The sequence below is a fragment of the Macaca mulatta genome, chromosome 8 (genome assembly GCF_049350105.2).
Source record: "Macaca mulatta isolate MMU2019108-1 chromosome 8, T2T-MMU8v2.0, whole genome shotgun sequence".
NCBI classification, from domain to species: domain Eukaryota; kingdom Metazoa; phylum Chordata; class Mammalia; order Primates; family Cercopithecidae; genus Macaca; species Macaca mulatta.
The window spans coordinates 101889547-101913566 of record NC_133413.1 but is presented as its reverse complement, the minus strand read 5'-3'; the positions used below and the strand labels follow the sequence as shown (position 1 = coordinate 101913566).

Here is a 24020-nt window from a genome sequence, read left to right as displayed (position 1 = left end):
TATACACACGTATATATGCATATATATACATGCATGTATATATAACATATATATAATTAAATATATATAATGAAATACTACTCAGCCATAAAAAGGAATGAATTAATAGCATTCACGGCAACCTGGATGGGATAGAGACTATTATTCTAAGTGAAGTAACTCAGGAATAGAAAACCAATCATCATATGTTCTCACTCATAAGTGGGAGCTAAGCTAAGAGGATGTAAAGGCATCATAATGATACAATGAACTTTGGAGACTTGCAGCGGGGACATGGTGGGAAGGGGGTGAGGGATAAAAGACTACAAATCAGGTTCATTGTATACTGCTTGGGTTATGGGTGCACCAAAATGTTACAAATCACCACTAAAGAACCTACTCATGTAACCAAATACCACCTGTTCCCCCAAAACCTATGGAAATAAAAAATTTAAAAAAATAAAATTAAAAAAAAGATCACTTTATCAAACACCTTTATTCTCTGGAAAATTAATTCCAAGTTCAGAGGTCAACATTGGGTAGCTGGATGGTAAACTGGCACCCTTGTGGGAAAATGAAAAAGCAAAAAATGGAGTAGTGATCTTTTTTCTAGTTCATAAGCTTGTGGATGGGTTGTCACACACATGTATGAGTTGTGCCTTCCTCAAACCTTGTTACAATGTCAGGACATTACCTATCTGACGTGGGAAAAAAAAAAAAGGAATAGTTCAGGTGATGTCAGAGTGGGCTTGGAAAGCAGCCCTGAAGAAAACGACGTGGCTATGAAAAGCATTCCATATGGAGTACTGACGTGAGGGAAAGCCACATGCACTGAGACTTCAGGTGAGGAAATGGAGGGAGGTGATACCACTAACTAAAACAGAGACTTGAGTGAGGGTGCCAGTTCTAGGGAAATATCATACATTCTATTTTAGATGTATACATTTAGAGTATGTTGAATTTCTGAATATAGCATATCACACAGGATAACTTTCATATTGTATATCACCCAGGAGAACAAGTTATAGAGGATATATTCTGGGCTAAGAATTATAATAAGTGATTTACAGATGTCATCAAATTTAATCCTCACAACAGCCCTTGGAGGGCTGGTTTGGCAGCTTTGCCTTAAGACCCACAACTACCAAGGGCCAGGTCCAGGAGTAAAGCCAAGATTCAGGTAACTACCAAGCTCATTCTCTCAGCAATGATGTCTCCCATCATTCTGCCTTCCTGAAGGTATTTTGGAGGCATAACAAACATCATTCAACGGGTAACTTCATATGAGGCCTAAAGAAAGCAGAAGAGTCAAATACTTCCAAAGTAGGGGTAGACATATGAATTTTTAAATCACTCATACAGAAGTGATCATGGATGGTTTGAAAAAGACATTGATCATTTCTCATGTTGCAACAATGTGGTGAGAAAAGAGTATGGGGCAAAAACATGGTCCTGAGCACCCATATCCATAATTAGATTCTACTAATTATGGAAAAAATTATGGGAAAAAAGGGCCTAATCAGGCAGAACAAGGAAACTCAGAAATACAGGATTTAGACATAGTAGGTTTTAAAATGTACTGTATCTTAGAAACACAAATTTAAAGAAGATGGATTTGATGACTCAGGTCAAATACAACAGAAAGATCAAGCAAGAACGGTGAAAAAAATAATTTGGTCACTACGATGCCATGGTGGCTACGGAGGAGGCAGTTCTACTAGTAACATGGAGCCAGTTTGTGATGGCTAAATAGAAAGAGAGATGGAAACAAGGACACTGGGTCTAACTCTGCATTTCACATGGACTTTTTCTACCTACTTCTATATCATCTAATAACTGCATACAATATGTATGTCTACATTTGACACTCCCATCAAAATATTCTCTTCATTTCGTGTTTGATTCCTTGTGAGGTTCCCCTTGCTATTCTCAGGTCATGTTAGTCCACAGGAATCTACATGCTCTAAAAAGGCCAGACATTGCTGTCTATGTTCTAAATCACAGTTACTTAGGCAGAAATCCATTACCAGGGAAAACAGTGGGGAAAAGCTGTGTAGTGATAAAGGAAAGAGGACACAGTCAACAGAGCTTTTTAAAGGAATTCCTTCCTTTCCTCACTGTTACCTGTCTGGCCACAAATCACTCACAGTCAGACTGAACTGAGCTTACATGAGCTGGCTTTCTGGCAGAGTCCAGATTTGTGCCCCTTCTCAAAGGGGGAATAACTGGGCCTGCTGCAGAAGCAGCTCTCCTTTCGAATTTCAACATGGAATTTTTATGCAGTTGTGCTCACTCCTCTTTGGTGTTATAAAACAGTCAAACAAGATGAATATGGCTGGTAATTTATACTAGGAACTTGCATTGAATTATACTTGGATGACTTATTAAATGAAGGATATTATCAATATTACATCTGTCATAAATGAAAAACTCCACGTTTGAATGGATCTGATCCATTCATTGTTTTATGGGCACATTGGCCTCCAGAGAGAGTCACAAATCCAAATGATGTCCCTGAGTGATGGATTTTATGTTCTCTTCCTCAGGCATTGCTAAAAGATGTGTGAAGTCCTTATGTAAAGTGAGGGTTCCCCTTTAGCCAAGCATCAAAAGAGACTTTCATAGAAAAGTTTCATGAGACCACCTGGAAATGTTCTATCCTGCTGCAATGAGCATGAAAGGCAAGGTGGTAAATGGCAGCTAGATAAATGTGACTTCATATAAACAGAAGTACATGAAGCCTCTTTTTTCCTTACAAGTCCCTATAAAATAGTTTGTGAAAAGAGCCTGGATTTGGAAGTCTAGGCTTCCTCCACTCAGTGAATATTGGTTAACTCATCCATTGCACTTTGAAACAAAGCCCAGGAAATTAAAAACTGCAACAGTTTCCTCATTTCCTTAGCCAAATTCCCTATTATATATTATATTTCTCTTTGATTTGTCATGCTTAATCTCTCTTTGGTGAACTATAATATCTTCCATACAAAACACAATCCACTATGTTCAAACTCAAGTCTAAAATAGAAAATGGATGACTAACATTATTCTAAGGGCTCTACACATCTTCTTTTATTTAATCCAGAGGATCTCTATGAAGTAGGTTATACTATTATACTAATTTTTAGATAAGAAGTTGAGTAGCAGAAAAAGATTTTTAAACTACCTAATGTAAATGCTTCAGAACTCTAGAACCCTCACTCTTAAATATTAAATGTAATTCATCATAAAAGCACTCATACAAGAACATTTCCCAGAGTGTATGTACATTTATGCTACCAATTGAAATGGCTCATCAGGTGCCCAGTGCAACCCATGGAAAGGGGATCTCACCAAGGCACGTTTTTTCGTGAAATTTTACAAGGGAGTAAGGAGGAGTAACTAAAATTTCAGAGAAAATAAACATCACCTTACAAAGGAATGGAGAGGCATATGACATATCACATTTTAACAGCAAGTTTCAATGCTAGAAGCTCATAAAGAATATGCTCAAATTTTGGAGAGGAAGTAAATTTTAACCTAGAATTATATGCCCAGCCAGACTATTAATCAGCAGAAAGCAGGATTAAAAGCATTTACAAACAGGGCACAGGGGCTCACGCCTGTAATCCTAGCACTTTGGGAGGCTGAGGCAGATCACCTGAGGCCAGGAGTTCGAGACCAGCCTGGCCAACATGGCAAAACCCTGTCTCTACTAAAACTACAAAAAAAAAAAAAAAAAAAAAATTAGCTGGGTGTGGTGGTACAAGCCTGTAATTCCAGCTACTTGGGAGGCTGAGGCAGGATAATTGCTTGAACCCAGGAGCCAGAGGTAGCAGTGAGCCAAGATAGTGCCACCGCACTCCAGCCTGAGTGACAGAGTGAGACACACTCTCTCTCTCTCTCTCTCTCTCTCTCTCTCACACACACACACACACACACACACACACACACACACACACACACGAAAAGCATTTACAGACAAGCGCTGTCTCTGAAATCCTACCTATGTATTCTTTCTTAGGAAGCTACTTGAGGGTGAACTGTAACAACATTTTGTTGTTAATGATTAAACCCACAGAGAGGAAGGCACAGGATTGAGGAAATAATAACTGCAATAACTGAGAGCACCAACAGGGCATTCTTGGATGATATTGCAGGGATGTCCTTCCCACAGGCCTCGGGAACACTCAGTCAGGACTTGGAGCAAGAATAACAAAGAGCTTCAAGAGGAAGTTCAGTAAGGAGAACAGTAACTCATGGGAATATTTTTAAATGATGGCATATTTGTAAAGAAACAAAAGCAAAAGGAGATATTTTAAGCCAATGGCTTGGAGAACAGAAAAGAAGGAGTGTTTCAGAAAAAGGAATTAATGATTTGATGATGAGTGCACTGGGGAAGGAATCAAAAAGTAAGTTTGAAACAGCTGTAATTTCCAGATAAGAGACATTCATGTTCATTTCTTAGATAACCAGGTTATAAATTTACTCTGATTTTCTGACTAGGCCACCTTCAAAGTATCTTTCTTGTAATCACCTTCTTTTCTGGCTGAGAAGGGGCCTCCTTGTGGGTACTGCAGGGAGGAGAAAGAAGGATGCTGGAAAGACCTCCTTGCTGCACCCATCTCCAACTTTGGGAGGTCACCTCCAGCCCCACCAGCCAGAGGAGATAGAGTCTAGATTCCTAAACAGAAGCAGCCAAACTGGCCCAGATATAGAGAAACTCTTTCTGGAAGTTTCTAAGTCTATGTTGTGTATTTTTGGAGGGACTTGGAGAGAGAGAGGAATGGGGAGAGACAGCTTTAACAAAGGAACCAACGTTAAAACTTAGAGCAGGAGTTAGGCCAAGTGAGAAGTCGGGAAAAATTTTCAGGCTGAGGGAACAGGTTGGCAAGAAATGAGGAGACCATATCACATTCCAGAAACTGATAAAAAGTTCTGTGTGATTGGATTGTGAAAGATCTCAATTCATGTGTGAAAAACACACCGAAAAGGAGAAGAGCAATTCAGAAAACCTTTGCTGGAGGAACGGACGTTCCAAACCTGAAGTATTCATTCCATGTGAAATAGTTCTGAATCCATGCTCAAATATTTAGATGTTCCAATATAAAACAAAATAAGAAAACAGAACAAAAACACATGAACAGAGAAACAAGTATGTATGTAGAAATCCACAAAGCAAGAAAAACGGTGGAAAGCAAATGTGATCACACTGAGGAAGGATAATTTCCACCGTGTTCAAACATGATAAAAATTAGCTATAGATTTGGAAGACAGAAATCACATTTAGAGCTTTTATAAATTACTTTCTTATTATAAAAGTCATGACGGTTGTATATTCATATTTGAAACCAATCATAGTAGAACTGGTGACTCACAGGGTACCCAGGGCTGTGGCTTCAGGTGATATTCAGTGGAGAGAGTGTATACTGGGGTCATGTCAGTAAATGGATGGCCCCTTCACAATCACAGTTCATAAAACAATGGCTGGGCCAATACATAGAGACCCAAAGTGAGGTTCACTACACTAGGGCAGATAATTTGAGTTACAGTCAAAATAATAAAATTTTTAAAATCATTCAAAGAAAATCATAACTGCCTTCTGAAATTTGAAGAATGAGAGCCAGGAAACAATATATGGATTAATTTGGGACATTCTCCAATCTTCACCAGTATTGCATCAAATGAACTGTGTTTCTTAGTTGAGTGGTGTGTGAGCATGTAAGTTTTTCACATGGAAGTTGCACTGCTGGTAATATTTTTCTTATTAATCATGTTCCTTATATTTTGGCTGACTTAGTACTCTGCTACTATTCTATAATCATGAGATGTGAGATTAAACTTATCAGAGAAGTGCGTCAGCCACCACTGCTGACAAGGTAGGCTCAAACACTTTACAGGAGGTCCTATAACCTCCAGAAGGAAATACAATGGACTTCAATTAATATCAAAGTCACAGTCAGAGAGAGTGCAGCTTTTAGGAAGAATAAAAGAGAGAGACCTAGAGAGAGGAAGGCCAGGAGGAGGCAGTTTAGAGTTTAAGTAGCAATGGAAGCTTTTGAGAAGCACCTACGGGGAATGGATTTTACCGTGCTGGAGGTTTTGGGACAAACATTAGTTTGAAAAATAAAACTTGCATGCAATCTCAGCATTTATTCCCCGAAAATGTAAGTACTTGATAATTTTGTGACTTGAGGCCTCAGGCATTTTTCTTTCCCTTAGGAACATAATTAACAATTGTTATCACTGAAATAAAAATGACTAATAAATAATTTTACGGTACTCACGAGATAACTATATACAAAGGCTCTAGGATAGAGTGTCTCCCTTTGAAATAATGACAGAATGAAAAATAAAGCAGACTAAACAGCAGTCATATCTTAAAAAGAATAAAGAGAAGACACACAAACACCAGTTCTACTACTTTTCTTTTTTCGAATATATAATAAATTACTCCTACAAAATTAAAGAGGTACAGATTAGCAAAACAGTACATAGGGTTTCTAAAACACAAATTTGAATCATACAATAATTAGCTTTATAATGTGATTTTTCATTTAAAGCATACCATAAATATACTTATTTTATTAACTAACCTTACACAAAATAATTTTTAACAATGGCATACTACTCCGTTCTATATACATCCCATAATTAATATTACCAATATCTAGAGTTGAAAATTTGGCTTCCTCTTGCTTCCTGCTCCTCTTTATTTATTCTTTAAAGACTTCTGGTATTTTCTGTCAGTTTTTGAAACTACTAAAGATTTAAAGGAGAACTCTAATCTGTGTATATCAACTATGCCAAACTTTAAAATAAAACTTGTCCTCTCTGGCTGGGTGCCTGTAATCCCAGTACTTTGGGAGGCCAAGGCGGGTGGATCACGAGGTCAGCAGTTCCAGACCAGCCTGACCAATGTGGTAAAACCCCGTCTCTAATAAAAATACAAAAATTAGCTGGGTGTGGTGACGCGTGCCTGTGGTCCCAGCTACTTTAGAGGCTGAAGCAAGAGAATCACTTGAACCCGGGAGGCGGAGGTTGCAGTGAGCTGAGATCACACCACTGTACTCCAGCCTGGGGGACAGAGCGAGACTCTATCTCAAAAACAACAACAACAAGTCCTCTCCTTAACTAAAGATTAAAACACTTTTTACTTTCTGAAGAGAAAAATTGTCATTTCTTTCTACTAAAATGCTAATCAATCTATGCAATTATCTAGTAGAGATGCAAGTTCAGTGAGATGAACAATAATTCTATTTTATAAAACACTCTATTTTATATGAAGATCTATTAGACATCTACAAAGGACAAGAAGCCTCAACATACTGTTCTTTGCTCACAATTTGTTTCTCTAATGAAACATTCAGATTTATGTTATTGAAATAAATAGATTAGTTAGGGTAGAGAACATAAAGTCATGTGTTTCCAAACTCAATCCGAGATGGAAGGTTTAAGCATAAGAATTTATTAGAAAAACCTCTAAAAAGAATGATATCCTCACTTTTGCTTGAATAAAACATTATTTTGAAATAAATATCTTAGATGTACTAACGTATATGTATGTGCCTTATAATCTATAAAACATGTTCTTCATTGGGTGGTTTATTCTAATGTCAAGTGAACTGTCATCAGTAAAACTACTAACTCAACGAGCAACTAGGACTTCTTGAACATGAGCTGCAGACCCTCACTTTCACTGTGAGCCTACTGCACTTACAGCCTATGAATACATCTGCCATTGCCCTGAGAGTATATTACACTTCCTTGTTTGTCTTTCTTCCTCATTAGACCGGAAGCTCCGTGAGGAATGCTACCTTATCTTTCATGTGTTCACATCTTCCCTCCCTATCAAAACAATGGAATTATAGCAAACCTTAACAAGTTTTTGCTGGATGAATTAATCCATGTCATCTTTTCACATCAGGTCACCAAACTGCATTTTTATTGAGTTAACAGAAGTCTTCAAACATGTCTGGTAGAAAAAATATGGGCTTCTGGAAAATAAAAAGTTATTCTAAATGTTCTATTTTGTGTTTTATTATACCATCCCATTTATTTTCTCTCAAGGATTTATGGCTAAGGTAGTCTAGACAGTGCTGTGGAATGAATATTTGTGCCCCTCCAAACTTTATATGTTGAAGCCTGATTCCTAATATGATGGTATTTGGAGGTGGGGCCTTTGGGAGATCTTGAAGCTGGAGCCTCTGAATAGGATCTCTCCCTCTCTGTCTGCTCCCTGCCATACACTGAAGACATGGCCACCTGCAAACCAAAAGACGGCTCTCACCAGATGTCAAATCTGCCAGCATCCTGATCTTGGGCTTCCCAGCTTCCAGAACTGTGAGAAATACATTTCTGTTGTTTAAGCCACCCAGTCTGTGGGACCTTGTATACAGCCTGAACAGATTAAGACAGGAAAATAGAACATGACATGAGAATGAAAGTGGTTTGAGGAAAAACTAGCCCTCATACTTATTCTATGCAAAATCAAATTGATGCTTCCATATTTGATCTAGTTATTGAAATGGAGGGGGAACCGTAAATTCCTCTAAATCCATTCTCCGGTGTTTTTGGGACTTAATCTTCTATACTTGGGTGAATAAAGTTGTGAAGCTTCAATGATTTTAGGAATAAAGAAGCAAGTAATAAGGTAGTTGTGAGGCTTTGTAGACTATAATTGAAACTCTTACTTTTTAATAGGAAAATTACTTTTACCCACATTTTTCTTTGGAGCTAAACAGACCATTGAACTGTACATGGATCCCGCTCTTTAAAGTATGTATCAATACTGTACACATCAGGCTCTTTGCTAAGATGGCTACACTGCACCAGTATCTAAATTGACATGCAGGGTTGGGTTGTATATTTGAATGTCTCTTTGTAGATAGTATGTTATACTGGTTGACTCACTCATACAAAAGGACATTATTTACTTTATTTCTATTTCTTTAAAATATCTTAGATACAATTTGATGGCAAACTATTTCCACTGAAAGGGAAATAGTGACATCTTGTGGAATCATCTAATTTTATCCTAAATTCTAGTCATTAACATTTTTATTCCTCAAAATAAGTGAAATACATATTCTCTCCTTAGAGAACAAATGAACTTCTGTAAAACTAGCATATGTCATATATATCACAACATTATTTTATGGTACTAATACTAATAATTTATTCCCTTTTTAGACTAATAAGTGACAGATGAGAAATTACCTCATGAGTACAGTGTACAATATTCGGATGATGATTACACTAAAAGCCCAGATTTCAGCACTATGCAATATATCCATGTACCAAAACTGCATTTTTATCCCCTACACCTATAAAAAAATTTAATTGAGATTTTTCGGTGAATGTATAGAGCAATAAATCTAGAAGAAAGCAAAACAAAATAAAGCAAAAACTGATACCAGGATTTCAGTCTTTTTACCATTCTAGCCATTTAAAAAATGCAACCTGAATGTAGCAAGCCATATGTTACACACAGAAGTAAACACAGATATGTTTATAGATATATGTATATAAACCTGTGGGGTCAGACAACATGGAGGAAAGTACAACTTCATTTTATAATGTTCAAGACTTGCCCCAGATCCTCATGAATTTCAAATTTTCAAATACCTGTATAGCATATTTTTAAAAATTAAATTGTATACAAATATGAACAGTGAGTCACAAAGTGGCCATAAATAACAGTCCTGGATGGTGGTCTGGCCTGGAGCCTGCACAGCAGCTAGTGTTAATGTTCTAAGATTACTAATTGTACTACCTATCTGGGAATGTGGATCATTTGAAACTATTGTGAACTGCAAATGCTAAGTTAAATAAAGCCAAGGGTCTCTCCTGGATTACATGGAAGGCAGTCTTGAGAGGCAGTTCTGATCTTAGTTTCGGATTCTCACAGATCTGAGCTAGAATCCTGGTTTCACCAGTAAGGTAACACAGGACAAATGACTTAGTTTCATCGCAGGGACAGAAATGAAATAGAGTTGTTGTATTAATTGAAAAACAGAGGTAAAGCATTTTAGCAGAGTGACTAAAAAGTAGCACTTATTTGTTTTAGATATGGTTGTGTTACTTCCTCCCTGTGTCACATATTGTGAACTTTATTGCTGTGTCACAGTTTCTTGGAGGGCATTGTTTTACATTAGTGAGAAAGGTCAGAACCACACAGCATTTGAGAGCTTGTGGTCTAAAGTCAGTTCAAAATGTGGTTCAAATCCTGACTCAGTCACTTACTAACTGTTTGATCTTGGGCAAGTGATTCAATTTCTCTGTAAGTCAGTTTCATCATTCATAAAATGGGGCCAAAATTTTCTCTTACCTCATGTGATTTTATTATGAGGATTAAATGTATTAATGCATGTAAAGCCCTTAGAGCACTGTCTGGCACAAGGCAAAATGATATAAATGTCAGCTCTTAGTATTGTGTTATTTATAATAAAATAACATAAAAACAAATAGCACTTTTGACCTACTCATCCAAATACTCTTAAGGGGTGTAGGTGGGAGAGTTTATCTAAGTTTGACTCCTAAATTATTAATAACTTAGAACAGATTATCAGAGCATTTGCTTATTCCATGGCCCCTGATCAGTTTGTCTTGCTTATCCATTTATGAATACATATACTCAACTGGAATATGTAATTCATTTTTTCTCCTTATATAGATATGATCACAGCTTGAGTCTAAATTATGTTCACTGCTGGGATTCAAACATGGTTGGGTATTTCTAGCAGACTGGAAGAACAGTCCCAGCTTGAGCTTATTTGTGTAAGGGATTGAAAAGTTTCTTAGGAAATAACCCATCCTAAGAGAAGAAGAAAATTTCACAGACGAATTTGCCCAATAACAAAGCCTGAGTTCTCAAAAGAGGCGGGTAGGTCTCTGCCACTTGAGTTTGCTTCTAGTTCAACTCTTACAGACTTATATGACTTATGTGAATCCTGAGAAGGAGGCTGCATGATCAGTCATATTTTAAAACTACCGTAAGATAATGGGGTCCAAAGAAATCTTTATTTTAGAACTAATATGATGATATATAACAAAAAGCAAGAAGAAACAATAAGGAACAACAGGCTTGTCACAGACATCAAGATTCTCATGCGAACCCTTACCATCAGGATAGTAACAAGTGACAGAATGGCTTTAAAGGCAAGAGAGGCCCAAGCATGTGATCTTCCTGAAGGAGGGAAGAGATGAGATACATAAATGGGAGATAAAAGTAGTAATGAAGAGGACTTAATCTTGAGTAAATGTGAGACAGTCTAGAAATAATAGATACAGCTTTGAAAAAGACTGGAGATTTGTAACAGAGAAATGGAGTTAGAGCCAGAGAAATGAAATTTATGTTTGTATTTTCCAAACTCACCAAAAAGAGGATACTAAATACATTTTGAAAGAAGAAGAATAAAACAGAGAAAAAAAGGAAAAGGAGGAAGAAAAGAGACAGGTCATCTCATACCTGAATGTGTGGGTAGAAAACTATGCGAGGTTTTTACAGAATGGGAGAAATCTTTGCAATCTATCCACCTGACTAAGGGCTAATATCCAGAATCTACAAAGAACTTAAACAAACGTACAAGAAAAAAACAACCCCATCAAAAAGTGAGCAAAGGATATGAACATATACTTCTCAATAGAAGACATTTATGCAGACAATAGACATATGAAAAAATGCTCATCATCACTGGCCATTAAAGATGTGGAAATCAAAATCACAATGAGATACCATCTCACGCCAGTTAGAATGAAGAGCATTAAAAAAATCAGGAAACAACAGATACTGGAGAGGATGTGGAGAAATAGGAATGCTTTTACGCTGTAGGTGGGAGTGTAAATTAGTTCAACCATTGTGGAAGACAGTGTGGCGATTCCTAAGGATCTAGAACTAGAAATACCGTTTGACCCAGCAATCCCATTACTAGGTATATACCCAAAGGATTATCAATCATTCTGCTATAAAGACACATGCACTGTTCTCGCTCAGAGGTGGGAATTGAACAATGAGATCACTTGGACACAGGAAGGGGAACATCATACATCGGGGCCTATTGTGGAGAGGGGAGAAGGGGGAGGGATAGCATTAGGAGATATACCTAATGTAAATGACGAGTTAATGGGTACAGCACACAACATGGCACATGTATACATATGTAACAAACCTACATGTTGTGCACATGTACCCGAGAATTTAAAGTATAATTTTAAAAAAGACACATGCACATGTATGTTTATTGCAGCACTATTCACAATAGCAAAGACTTCGACCTATCCCAAATATCCATCAATAACAGACTGGATAAAGAAAATGTGGCATATATACACCATGGAATACTATGCAGCCATAAAACGGATGAGTTCGTGTCCTCTGCAGGGACACGGATGAAGCTGGAAACCATCATTCTCAGCAAACTATCACAAGAACAGAAAACCAAACACCACATGTTCTCACTTACAAGTGGGAGTTGAACAATGAGAACACGTGGACATAGGGAGGGGAATATCACACACTGGGACCTGTTGGGGATTGGGGGCCTATGGGAGGGATAACATTGGAAGAATGACAGGCTGATGGGTACAGCAAACTACCATGGCACGTGTATATTTATGTAGCAAAACTGCACATTCTGCACATGTACCCCACAACTTAAAGTATAATTTAAAAAAGAAAATGAAAATTATGGGAGGTTTTGTGATTAAAGGAACATGTTACAGGAAATCTGAAAGCCCTTCTTACGTTTCCAACAAACTGGTTAAGTCACTTAAAATTTCTCAGACTCAGTTTTCTTACTCATTCATCACTCAAGCATTCATTCAACCAGATTTATTGAGCTGTTATTATTCACCAAGTTCTGCGCTAGCCCTAGAAGTGCATATGAATATTTCCTCTATTTAAGGCACTTACAGTGTAGTGGAGAACACATGAAAATGAAGCAACTAAATAAGACGTAGAGAAGGCACTGAGGGAAGTTTTTGTGTAGGATGATATGCTTGGGTTAAGTTTTTGAAGGACGAGTAGGAGTTGTTTTGACAAAAAAAGGAAAAGAGCTCTCTAGGTGTGAGCAGCATGTGGAAACACAAGGAGGCATGAAATACCATCATACTTGTGGGAAACTGCCAGAAATTCTGTACAGCTGAATCCAAGGGTGTGTTGGGGTAATGTCGTGAGTTTGGAACGAAAGTAGTAAATGGAAGCTAAGTCAAAAAAGGCCTTGAGTATTAAGTCCATCTACAAAATGAGGAAGTTGTACTACATGGACTTCTGTTCTGACTTTCATGGAACATTTTCTCTCATGGACATAAAGCCCTTTATCCTACAACATATGGAACCATTGACACTCAAGATTGGATAAAATTAGCTCCTAATTCCAATGTGACACAGGAATCTTGTCAGCATACCAAGTGATCATTTGTTCTCTGCTCGAACACCTCCAGTGGTTGAGAATTCATCATCTCTTGAGATAGTGCAGATAGCACATTTTGCCTTTTAGACGGTAATTACTGGAACTTAAAGTCAAACATGGAAGATTGAACAATTCATTTATCTCCTCTCTTTATTTCCAAAATCCAAGTAAAATGACTAAGAAATTGCTAAATATCTACCAAGAATGTCAATAAAACTTTGGAAGCTGATTTGGAGGAATAAAGAAACTTGAAACTTAAGCCTGCCAGGGGAAAGACTAACCATGGAAAAGCTCAGGTACATCTGTAATGTCAGTCTAAATATGGGAGAATTTATTAAAGGATATGTAAGAAGAGTCTGACACACAGATTCCCTCCCTCACCCTACAAAGCCAGGAAGCTGTTCTTCCCATCCAGGCAGAAGCGCATTGGTTTACTTTCTAAAGATATTAAATTGTGAAGATTGTGGACACTCAGATACAAGGCACAGTGGATGGTGGAGGTGAAGCATCTTTGGAAAACAAGAGGACTAAGACAAGATCTGTACAGTGAATACAGAGATCCCCGAATGGTCTTCTAGTACACTGGCCGCTATCCATCGCCTTCCCCAATTTCATCTGTGGAAATTTACCAGCCCAAGAGAAATACCTCTGATACTGACATTTGAGGCTGTCTCAAGGTATTCCCTCTTCTGAAATGATAACTTTGTGGTGAGGTCTACCATTTGCCTAATCTCATCTACATGATAGCATTTTAGTGCCTTTCTATAGAAGGTGCTGTAGTGTATCACCCCGAGTCCTCTTCAGGACTGAGGTGGTATTGTCAACTGTGTGAGTGTTGGTGGCTTATGGAGTATAGCTGATTCCCTCTTAGGGAATTGCTCGCAGGTCAAGAGAGATGACTCTCATAAGATCACACCCCTGGAAATAGCCCTTATAGGTATGGGATAAATAAGTCTAGCCCACTTGCTTAAATTAATTTTTACATCTGTGAGGAGACATCCAAACTCCAGAGCTTTCCATGTGATTGTCTGTGAACTGATTGCAACCATATTCCCATTCAATTTCTCAACATTTTCCCCCTTAGGTGTTGATTTCAAGGGAATTCCCAGTAAACTTGCTGCAGAGACTCCATTTCCCAGACAGCCAAATTTAATACACTCACCCAAGAATATGAAAGGATATTCCAGCATTTTTTGTAAGAAACTCTCTAACATTAAAGACAGTCCAAATCAATGTATGGAAAAAAAAAGGAACTTGAAAGAGACACATAATGTAGAGAATATTAACATTAATTGTTTAAAGAGGTAAAAATTCTGTACTCATAAAATAAAGAGCAGAATGTTACAAGAACAAAACTTTCAGAAAACAAAAAGGAGTCCCTTGGAATTCAAACTACAGTAGTGAAAATGAAAACTCTGATAGACTGATTAAAAGACACATTTGTGGCACTCTCCAAAACACAGAACAAAATACAAAGAAAGAGAATATGAAAGACAATATGAGAAAATTAGAAGATTCAGAAGGTACATTTGACTAACAGGAATTCTAGAAAGAGAACAACAAAAAAAAAAAAAACAAAGGGGAAATTTGCTTTCAAAAAAAACTAATAAAGAAGACGAAAGAAGGGGCCGGGTGCAGTGGCTCACACCTATAATCCCAGCACTTCAGGAGGCTGAGGTGGGTGGATCCGAAGTTAGGAGTTCGAGACCACCCTGGTTGAAATAGTGAAACCGTGTCTACTAAAAATTAGCCAGGTGTGGTGGTGTGCACCTGTAATGCCAGCTACTCAGGAGGCAGAAGCAGGAGAATCACGTGAACCTGGGAGGCAGAGGTTACAGTGAGCCGAGATCGCACCATTGCACTCCAGCCCAGGCGACAGTGTGAGACTCCATCAAAAAAAAAAAAAAAAAAAAAGAAGAAGAAGAAGATGAAAGACTTTCTAAGAAATGAAAATCAAGAGTTTCCCAAGTGCCCTGTAAAATGAATGAAAAAGTTCTACACCAACGGAAATCACTGAGAAATTTCAGACTAACAAGAGAAAAAGAGAAGTTACTAAAATCTTCCCAGAAGTGGGGCAAAAAAAAGCAGCATGAATGTAAGGGCTTAGGCTTCTTAACAAAGATCCTGAAAGTTGGAAAACAATAGCATAAATCAATGTCTTCAAAATTTAGAAGTAATGTAATTTCAAATCTAGAATTCTAAGCCCAGGAATGTTCTCAATCAAACTTAAAAAAGAATAGATGCTCATTTCAAAAATTTTACTTCTCATACATTTATTCTGAAGAAACTACTGCAGAAAAATGTTCCACCAAATAGGGAAATAAAACAAGAAAGAGGATACTGTAAGAGTCAAAAAAGAAGTAAAGGGAATCGCACAAACCACAGCTACATCAAGATGGAAGCCACTGAACTGAGGACTTCAGAGAGAATTTTGATAGGAAAAAATAGTGCTAAGAGATGGACCAGTGCATTTTATTGTATTGATTTAAGTTATGCAGCTGTCCTAGAGAGTTTGGGGATGAAATAACACAAATTACCTAAGGGAAAAAACAAACAAAAAAAACCAGTTATTAATTCTAAGGAAGACAAATCATTCCATAATATAGTCAGCCAGGCGTGGTGGCTCACGCCTGTAATCCAGCACTTTGGGAGGCCGAGGAGGGCCGATCACGAGGTCAGGAGATCGAGACCATCCTGGCTAACATGGTGAAACTCCGTCTCTACTAAAAATATAAAAAACACTAGCCAGGTGTGGTGGCAGGTGCCTGTAGTCCCAGCTACTAGGGAGGCTGAGGCAGGAGAATGGCATGAACCTGGGAGGTGGAGCTTGCAGTGAGCTGAGATTGCGCCACTGCAGTCCAGCCAGGGCAACAGAGGGAGACTCCACCGTCTTAAAAAAAAAAAAAAAAGAAAGAAAGAAAGAAAATATACTCATAATACTTCATATGTCTCAATCATAAACTATTTACATAAAGTACATCCTGGATATTGATTTAAGCAGAAACAGTTATTTTAACTAAATTGACAGAACGGAGAAGGAGAAGGGAGAATAATAGAGAACCAAACTCTCATTTTCTATAGAAGTCATTAGATTTAATTTTTTTAAAGTAGAGTATGCATGACATTTGGAAAATAGAGGGAGTACCAGGAAATTAAGTAAAATAATTCCCTAGAGGTTGCCTCCAGGGAGCAAGGATTAGGGTGGAGAGGGAGAAGATAACTGTAGATTTTAATTACATGTTTGGCAGCATTTTTTTGCCTCTGTAACCAATGTATCATTTTGATAAACATTTTTTAAAAGAAAGAATTTCTTTCTCATGCTGACCTAAAATTTGCCTCCCTAAGTTCTGGTCCTAATTATATTTTCCAGGGCTCTACATACAAAAATAAATAAAAGTTTCTCTTCACCATGACTATAGTTTTAAGTAATTTAAATCAGACCTCTAATTGTCCCTTTAGTTTTCATGTATAAGGGCTAAAATCTTTCAGTTCATTCAACCATGCTTCATGTGAAATCCTTCCCTTCCCCCACCTGGTTGCTTTTCTCTATACTCAAAAGAGTGTTGTCCAGAAATAAGGATGATGCTCAGGATATAATCTGGCTAATTTACAGTAAACTATCACTTCTATCATTCTGTATAATTCATTAAAGGCAACAAAAAATCACATTGACTTTCTTAGAAGCTAAATCTCATAAATGCTTAATATTAAAAGCAAGTCTTTTCCATGTATATAATGTTTAATTCACCTATCCTATTGGTAGGACTTGCTTTCTGGGTCATTTTTTGTCCTGGTGGAGGACCTTACATTTTTCTCTGTTAAAATATGTCTTATTATAGTCACTTTATTACCAAGTTGAAAAGAAAATATATTTCACTGTTAATTTATTCACAGAAGATATTAGCTGTCTCCTCCAAATTTGTGTCACTCATAAATTTGATAACTGTGCTTTCAATTTGTTATTGAATAAAAATAGCGAACACCACCAATCCTAGCAAGGCCGAGCCCTTCAGCCACCAGAACACACGTTTCAAGTTAACAACCATCTGTTAGCCAGCTTTACGTTGCAAGTTGTTCAACCGTTATAAGTTCATCAAATCTGGCCCTGAGCCAGATACACCAAACAGATGACAGTCCTCTATTTTAACCATTTTTTAACCTACTCATTCAGAAGATAAAATAATATCATTAAATCCATTACTTCCTTTACTGATATGCATTATTATAAAACAAGCAATTATCAGCCTTCCTACTTCACTAGATATTCAAAGGGATGTCATTTGGCTTGTCTTATAGTGACAGATCCGGAATGCAAATGTGGATTTTGGCTCCTGACTTCTAGCCCTGTTCTTCATTCTTCAGAAGTAGGTCAGCATCTTGAGATTTATCATCATCATCATCATCATCATCTTAATGTGAGGCTGTAAAGTAACCATTTTTAGCCTCTTTTCCTTTTTTTTTTTTTTTTTTTTTTGAGACGGAGTCACTCTTGTCACCCAGGCTGAAGTCCAATGGCGCAATCTCTGCTCACTGCAACCTCCACCTTCTGGGTTCAGGTGATTCTCCTGCCTCAGCCTCCTAAGTAGCTGAGATTACAGGCGTCTGCCACCATGCCCAGCTAATTTTTGTATTTTTAATAGAGATGAGGTTTCAACATGTTGGCCAGGCTGATCTAGAACTCCTGAACTCTGGTGATCTGCCTGCCTTGGCCTCCCAAAGTGCTGAGATTATAGGCGTGAGCCACAGCACCCAGCCTTTAGCCTTATTTTCATACCCTGGAGATGTGAGAGCTCAGTCCTGGAGGTCATGCCATGGATTTTTAAATTGCAGTGGGCAAACCCTGCCCTCCTCAGGCCCAGCCATTCCCATTGCTTTCTGACAACTGACTGAGGTACAGCTTTAAGCCTTCTGATATTCCTAGGCAAAGAGTCTGTGCTTTGACATTTGCATTTATCTCATTATGTTTGATTGGCATATTGAGATCCATAAGCTTGTGGTTAATATATTGCCACAGATTCTTAATTAAGCTGGTTGTGCAAAAAACGCATTAGAGTCTCCAGAGAAATGTATCATCTTTGCCAGTCGTTCGCTTTGAATTTGCCTTGCTGCCCCAGTGGCATAGCAGTGGTGCTACAGGGAGGGTTGGGGTCTTGACATAACAGTCATAGGCTTCTAAAACCTGGTGCTGCTATTTGAGTTAGGAGTAGGGAGATGGTTACCATAGAAAGGGGAGACAAGCAGAATATCTAAGTTCATATGCCCCATGGGCAAATGAAACCAAAGAACAAAATATATGACAGGCAAAGTTGCCCATTGTCGTACTCCAAGGAATTACTAAACCTTAATATGCTTACTTTCTACTTATCTTTTTCTATTAGTATTTTAATGAAATTGATACTTTAGGAAGCTGAGACAGAAAGATCTTTACTGAATCAAAGTCATTTATAAACACTCCCCAGGTCCCTGTGTGCTAGAAGCAGTGGTTTTCAGTTTCGCTGCCCAAACTGGCACCATCAGCACCACCTTTGAACCTAACAGAAATGCAAATTTTCAAGTCTTACCCCAGAAATATGTAATCAGAAACTTTAAATACAGAGCCCTGGAAATTCGTGCTTTACTAAGCCTTCCAGGTGATTGTCACAGACAGATAAGTTTGACAACCACTGCTGTAAAGAAATTACTCAGCTTTTCGAAAATGATTGAGTTTCAAAACAAACAACTCATTAACACTGGTGAGCATATTTACTTGCTCACTTTTCCCCATTCTGCCTGCTTGTCTGTCATTGTGTTAGCATCCCCTGCACGAACAATGCCACAAGGACTCCAGTGTCCATCAGATGTCCTCAGGAGTTCCCTTTAGGAATCAGCATTCTTACAGAAGCATGATGCATTCCCCCTCACGCATGATTCTTACCTGCCCAGGAACACCTACCTTTGCCTTCAGCCTTCTTCTCTCTATCCCATGGCCATGAGCCTTAGGAGGAAATGAATTTTATTAACTCCAGACACTGTGCATTCATCTCTTTCCCACCTTTTTTCCCCACCCTATTCAGAATTCCTTCAGGCATCCCTTTATGTTCTGACTTCAGCAGGAAGCTGCTGTTTAAATGTGGGTCATGCAATGAGTAGTGTGCCGCTGGGAGCTATGCTACTGTGCTTACTTTGTACCCTGTTGATTTCAAATGATCCCACTCTCAATTTTGTTCCAAACCTCTAGGTGATGCTTCCCTGGCACACAGTGGCTGAGACACCTCAACTCTGCCGTGCCTTCTGAGAATCTGTTAAATACAGAGAATGGGTATCGGGCTTTAGTCCAAGAAGGATTTAGGGACATTTTCCTTATTTGTCATATATACAAAGTATCCCTATGGCATGCACCGCTGCACAGTAATTTCTTTAGTAGGTATTTGGGTACATGCTGTAACAAATGTATTTAAATCTTTTCAATCTGTGGATTCCTTGGTTGTTTTCCTTTTGTTATTCACTCAGTGTGCCTAGCCTTTGCCAAACAACTGCAGAGCTATGTCCTGGCCACAAGTTTTATTTGCTGCCTTTAGTCATTTTCAGTTTCTTAGTAGAAGAAAATATGAGGGTAAAAGTCAATGGAAAGCAGGTTTAGGTAAGCTCCACTTGGTCTATACATATTGCCAAGAATCCAACCATGTACTTGAAGCAAGAAAGGGGTTTCTGTTCTGATTTGGAACACTATAAATCAAATAACTAAGGTTCAGTCACTCCCAAGACTGCAGACATGGTTCCCTCCCAATATTTATTGCTAAATGTAAGAACTTACAAATGCCAACTTGGGTATGCTGCCTGCACCTGGATAATTATTTCTGGTTTGTCAGAAAATCCAGGGGCTGCTTTTGTTTGATGTTAGTGCTGTTCAGTTCTTGTTTCTGGGCTGTTTGCATGACACTTTTCTCATAGCGTATCCCGTCAGAAAGGGTGAGAGTTACCTGGAGAAGCTGTAGACCTCATGTGGCATGACGCTTGTCTCTATAAATGCCAACTGACAAGCATCTCTTCAGAGGTGCCAACATTTAAATATTTCAAAGATAGAGGTAGTGAGTGAGGAGATGTTTTCACAGCTATCTGGTATTGTTACTTGAGTTGTTACTTTCTGTGAGTGAGAAAATGATGCATCTAATGGCTACTTAGTGAACACCCCCTATGCAACAGACAATCTGATGGGCACAGCAGACACCAACCCTGCCCTCAACAAGTTTATATCTTTTAGTACCCTTTGGGAATAATAAAGGCAGACTCCTTTTTTAGTCACTTTGATTCTACCCTCTCTTTCCAGGCATCAAAGCAGCTTACACCGTGCTTGTTGACAAACACACTTAAGTACTCAGAGGTGACGGAGCTTTTCTAAGCAGCTCTATTTTGCACTGAGCTCTGTGGGAACGAGTTATATTGTCACAGCAGCACAGCTATTGGCAAGGCACCTAGAACTCTTAATTGATCATGACGAATACAATCACTAAAGGTAACTAGGATATACTTTTCAGTAGACTAAGACTTTTCTAAAAATTTTATAACAATAGATCATCAATTTAGATTAGAGCAATATAAACATAATGCAGAACCACATACAATCTCTTTCCCCAGAAAAGCATGATACTTTTGTGTAGCTGTATAAATATAACTATTTACAAACATGAAATATGAGCTATTATAAGTATATGCTTTTGAATCTAGTTTCTTTTTTCTCAGAAAAAAAGTTTCTTTTTTCTCAGAAAAAAAGAAACTAGATTCAAAAGCATTGTCTCAGAAAAAAGAAACTAGATTCAAAACCATTTTATATGATTGTATGATACAACATTATTTGGACATGCCATCTTTTTTTAAACCATTCTCCTAGATTAGGACATTTAATCTGTTCCTAATTCCCCTCCCCTCCTCTCCTCTCCCCTCCCTTTTCTTTTCTTTTCTTTCTTTCCGGAGTCTTGCTCTGTCACCCAGGCTGGAGTGCAGTGGCACGATTTCAGCTCACTGCAACCTCCACCTCCCAGGTTCAAGCGATTCTCCCGCCTCAGTCTACTCAGCAGCTGGGACTACAGGCGCGTGCCACCATGCCTGGCTAATTTTTGTATTTTTAGTACAGACCGGGTTTCCACGTTGTCCAGGCTGGTCTCAAACTCCCGACCTCAGGTGATCCACCCGCTTCGGCCTCCCAAAGTGCTGAGATTACAGGCATGAGCCACTGCACCTGGCCTCTAATTTTCATTAGTTTGAATATCTCTATAATTTACATCCTTCTACATGATCTTTATCTTCGTTCCTTATTATTTCTTTAGAATAATTACCTTGAAGCAGTTAAATACTTAGGTCAAATCTCAAGAAGACTTTTAAGTCTTTTGGTTACACAATGGAAAAATATTTTCTAGAAATGTTATGTCAATTTATATTCTCATCAAAAATGTTTAAGAACACCTATGGAGACCAAGTTTTTTTATATTTAAATGAAACCTAAAACATCTTGTAAGTCAAAGAATATATAGGTTTTCTAAGCATGCGTCGTTCCATATGACATTTTTAACATTATTCTTTGTGCATATGTAGAATATACGATATATGAGCTGCACTACAGTAAGACACATGTTTCCAGAACGGTAATTTTGACCTTATAAATGGACTATGAAAGCTATGATTTTAGTCATAGCAATATGTTCCTTGGTTCCCCTTCTTTGCTTTTAAAGCACCCTGTTTTTCCTTTGGAGAATAAGGTCTCTGATTCCTTACAATCCCAACAGGCTTTCATTCAAACTACCATACCTTCCTCTACACACAAGAAAAAGAGAATATTACCCAAAGCTGGCCATTTCCCATATGGTCACATGATTCTGCTAAAGCCAGTTAGAGTATTTTCTAAAGCTTTTCACTGGAGCTAACAGGGACTCCAAAAAAATATGTGTCTAGCCTGAGGGAAGCCATCTTGACTGGCACATGGTGAGAGTTCACCTGCAGAATGAGGTCAAATAGGGACAAGTAGAACAGTGAGCGAGTACCCTAATAATAGTTCTAAGTTTCATGAGACAAAAATATTTGGTTCAAATTGGCTGTGATTTTTTTTTTTTATACTCTTAAGTAAAAGAACCCATTTGAATAGGCAGCTATAAACTGTCCCATAGAGATAAAGGAGATACAAAATCTTAAGCCAAGTCAGAACTACATTAAGTAAAATGTGGTTCAGGGGGTTGGTGAAAGAACATGTAGTATCATTTTGAATAAAACTACTTATCTAAAGAATGGAACCAATTCTCAGGTTGAAGAAAATGAAAGACCTTGTAGAAATGTACTCATTAGGTCTTACACACTACATCCATGCTTCTCTATAGATATGAAGTAAGGAAATGCCTGCAAAAAACCATATCATGTTAGTTACTAAAGAGGAAATGATCAAATTAGTAGAAAGCAGCCCTCACTTCACTAAGTTAGCCTAGTTAGATGAAATTAATACATGCATGTTTCTTGTTGCTTGACTACAATCTTCAAAAGTGATTAAAGTAGCCTTCTTCTCTGTAGCATGTTAAAATGGGCCTCTTTAGGACATAAAGTATACGTGGGACTCTATAAGGTCAACATGTTTACCCCATTTAGATTCCATTTGATGTTGTGATGCATTCTTCGAAGGTATGCAATAGGTAAAACATCACAGGGTAATGGAAATAGCACTGAACTGAAAGTCAGAAAACCTTGTATAAGTCCAGCTTTTAGCCACAGGTAGTCATGTAACCTTGAACTAATAATTTACCTCTCTGAGTTCCATTTTATTTATGATACAACAAGAAATTTAAACTTAGGCTGTAGCACTAACAGTCAAAAATTCATATGTTCAAAATATAACATCTCAGAATAAGGAATTAGTGTTTTCTCTGGTGTATTAGTCCATTCTCATGCTGCTATAAAGAACTGCCCGAGACTGGAAAATTTAAAAAGAAAAGAGGTTTAATTCACTCACAGTTCCACAGGGCAAAGGAGGCCTCAGGAAACTTACATTCATGGTGGAAGGGAAACCAAATACATCCTTCTTCACAAGGCAGCAGGAGACAGAAGAATGGGTGCTGAGCAAAGCAAGAAGCCCCTTATGAAACCATCAGATCTTGTGAGAACTCACTCACTATCATGAGAATAGCATGGGAGAAATAGCCCTCATGATTTAATTATCCCCCACGGGGTCCTTTCCACCACACGTGGGGATTATGGAAACTACAATTCAGATGAAATTTGGGTGGGGACACAGCCAAACCACCATATCATGTGAAAACTATTCATTCTTCAATCACCACTTTGGTAAATCCCCTGAGCTCTCTAGACAGCGGTATGATACATCTAACTACTCAAGATGGTTGAAAATAAAAACTAGAAAAAATATTCCAGACAAACACAGGAAACTGGTGTATCTATATTAATATCATTATTAAACATATAAATATAATTTAACACATTGTGATAAAGTACACATATTATACCCACTATAAAGATCAAGAAAGAGAATTTCAGGTGGCACAATCAGGCCCCACCTGAAACACACCAATTGTCTTTAATTGCTCACAATGTTTTTCCTCCCTCTCTGGAATATGACAATTACTTTATGACAATTATGTTCTTACTATACTTTATAAATTCACTGACATTTTTTTCAAC

At 37.9% G+C, this 24020-nt stretch overlaps 1 non-coding gene across 1 annotated transcript; it reads left to right on the top strand.

Annotated features, from left to right (window-relative positions):
- Positions 1 to 579: 579 nt before the first annotated feature.
- Positions 580 to 683, top strand: LOC114680527 (small nucleolar RNA U13). The gene has a single exon (XR_003732742.1). It is a non-coding gene; the product is annotated as a small nucleolar RNA U13 (small nucleolar RNA).
- Positions 684 to 24020: the final 23337 nt, after the last annotated feature.